We start from the raw sequence: 2953 nt of genomic DNA, 5'->3' as shown, positions 1-2953 counted from the left end.
AAAAAATGACTGACTTCTAAACCCAACCCCCAACCCCTGGGAATCAACTCTATTTTTCAAATTTCCAATTTAGCATCTCCTTCAATCACACATTCATTTGTGCTCACCTAAATGATTGGTGTTTGTCAGTAAATTGTGTATTCTTTCTCTCATTCTCCCCCCCACCCCCCACTCCCTTTCTCGCTCTCTCTCCTATGAGTCATTATAATTTCAGTAGAATCACAATAGAGTTCAGAACCTCTCGCCCACACCTCACTGTAAGCTAAAGGAACCAGGAGACAGCTTTCTCTTGTAAATGTCAAGTGTTCAGCATGTCTCCATTGGAGGCTGAATAGAAATGTAACCTTAGAAAAGTTAAATCCCTGGGTCTGGGCAAAGCTTGGAGGACGGGCACACCTCATATAGTGTGCTTTGCTTTATTGCAATTTACAGGTGTTGCATTGCATTTTTGTTTGTTGTTTTTTTACAAATTGAAGTCAAGACCCTCTATCAGCAAAAAGATTACAACTTGCTTTATTGTGTGGGTCTTGAGTCAAACTCCCAGTATATCCAAGGCATGCCTGTATTCTGAGTCCAAAGTTGACTTTTGACTTTGCCTACAAGGTCATATAATTGGTTGTTTTAGCTTCCTCTTTTGTCCAGTTTAACTCTCTGCAGCACCAACTTTGTGTCTAATTTATTCTGACTGAGTAGGAAAATGCACAAGACAAACAATTGGAGATTTTCATGTTGGGAGGGAGGAGTCTAGTGGTCTTCATTCCAAGGCTTCTCGAATGTAGCTTCTCTTAAAAACCCAACAGGTCCCACTCCACATTGTACTTGTTAGCAATTCTGCTTGGTCAACAAAGAGTGTGAGACGGTTGTAGAAAACCTAAGGCTTGTCTTTGGCTATCATTACGCCTTTCCTGAGCAAATCTCAAGCATTGTCCCTTACTAAGTAAAATCCTTACTGAGGTTTGGTAGGAAGGATTCCAACCAGAATAAGCTCAGAAATCTAACCAAAGGTTCTTGTTTGTTGTTTGTTTTGTTTTGTTCTGTTTTTGCTGTTGGGATTATTTTGCTACATTCAAACAGACAGAGAGGAATGCATTTAGACAGATTGGCATGATCTGGGCTGAAGAGTTGACCAAGTAATTAAAGGCAGGAAGACGAAGGAAGGCTAGGAAAAAGGGAGGGGGTGAAATGAAATGTGCACTCTGCATTTCACTCTAGAAAGCAGCTCACAATTATAATTACCCACCTTGCTTTGCAGCTCAGAATAAAAGTGGCCTTGCACCAAACCCCTACCCAGGCAACCGTCGTGATTAAAAAGTACTCCAAACCTTGGAGAACCGAGGAGACATGAGCATAATTTTAAATGCAAATTAAATTGAGGGGGTAGTGGAGAGAACACATAAAAGACAGTAAAACAAAACCTTTCAATTTTCTTAAATTAGCAGCCTAATGTGTTTTAAAGAACAGCTCCACTCAGATCTCTTTTAGGGGTTGCATTTCATCACAATATAAAATGGGCAAATCCATCACCTTGCTCTGCTCAGTGCTCTTGAATTGGGATTGAAGTGAAAATTAGAAGCTGTTCCTTTGGGCTTGCAGGCTCGGCATTGCGCATAGCTTTGCTTTATGCTCGGTGAAGTCCTGTTGAAAGGGGCCAACAAGTGCTGGTGAGTACCTGCTAACTTTAAGACTCTTCTTTTCATACATCTTTTTGGCTTTCCTTTCTTTTGGTGGAGGGTGAGGGGAGATCACAAAAGATCCATGATATAATGCGTCTTTTAAAAGCTGGGAAATTTCAAACAGCTTTTTAAGCGTCTTCCAGTGACTGATTCACAGAAGGCAAGAGAGTTATTTTCAGCCTAGATGCCGATGGCTGATGTTTGAAATTATTATAGCAGGAGAATGTTTAACATGAGCTAGCTAAAAATGACCTGTCCCTATCATCCTAGACAGCATTAGGGTAAGAACTGGTGTCCCTAACAATTGCTAGACAACTTTCTTATCACATTAACTATTTAATCATGTAATTCTGTGTTAATTTCAAGTCAAACTGGGACTTGGAGCTATAAAAATATATTAAACCAAAACCATTTTTTAAATGACTAAGACACTTCTCTGCAAAAGAGATGGGCGGGGACAGGGAGATGCAGAATGGACCCACGTGATGGTTACATATAGATTTTAATGGGGATGGTTTTCTGCCAAAGTTTTACACAGGAAACCGGTCATTTTCTTCTTTCACAATAGAGGATACAAGGAGACGGAGGCTGGCGTCACCTTCTGTTGCTAAGGTAACGTGCTCTGGCCATTTTATTTGATAAAACAAGTCCAGTGGATTGTATACATTATTCATTGCGGTAATAAGCAAACAATCAAAATTGTTTACTTCCACCGGGAATATTTAGTGAGATCAAAGACTCTCTGGCTGAAATTGCTCCTGCTTTTATTGCCGGCAGTTAGCCCTTGATTTTCTTTTTCTTTTTGCAGTAAGTATGATTTGCTGTTGGGGTACCTTTGGGTATTTGTTAAAGTTTCTTCTTACTGGACTAGAAAGAGAAATAGCTGGATTAGCCTTCTGAACTTGATTTTAATGACTCTGTCTTGTTGATTCTTTCCAAAAGCATCCTGCAGAAATAGAGTAGTTCATTTGTGCAAGTGTCAGGGAAAGGCTAATATGCTTGAAGGCACCCACCGGGCTGAGTGTTTTGTAGTGAAGTGTACAGTATTAGCTTCCTGACAGGCTGGTGCAGATAATATTATGGGGATCGTTGTAATTCTGAAATAATTGTCACTGCTCTACAGACCAGAATTCTTCCTTAACAGCAGCCCATGCCAGGGGTTAGCAGGTAATAATGCTGTAGCACTTTGTAAAATGTACCGAGGGAATCGCTATAAAGGAAGGGATTCAAGGCGTTTTACAGCAAACATGCCAGCATGTGCCATAAATGCAAAGCATCTA

The 2953-nt window shown here is 40.3% G+C and overlaps 1 protein-coding gene across 3 annotated transcripts in view; it reads left to right on the top strand.

Annotated features, from left to right (window-relative positions):
* Nucleotides 1-1558: 1558 nt before the first annotated feature.
* Nucleotides 1559-2953, top strand: part of PHACTR1 (phosphatase and actin regulator 1) — a 500267-nt gene continuing 498872 nt past the window's right edge. For 2 of the 3 annotated variants that reach the window (XM_006769722.2, XM_006769719.2), the window contains exon 1: nt 2241-2285. The gene's annotated coding sequence lies outside the window, so the exon portion shown is untranslated. Of the gene's footprint in view, nt 1662-2240; nt 2286-2953 lie in introns of those variants that run through there. The other variant, XM_006769720.2, reaches the window with a different exon arrangement.

The sequence above is a fragment of the Myotis davidii genome, unplaced genomic scaffold (assembly GCF_000327345.1).
Source record: "Myotis davidii unplaced genomic scaffold, ASM32734v1 scaffold62, whole genome shotgun sequence".
In the NCBI taxonomy this organism is placed as follows: domain Eukaryota; kingdom Metazoa; phylum Chordata; class Mammalia; order Chiroptera; family Vespertilionidae; genus Myotis; species Myotis davidii.
Note: the sequence above shows the minus strand (reverse complement) of the source record. Positions and strands in the feature narration are given on the sequence as shown.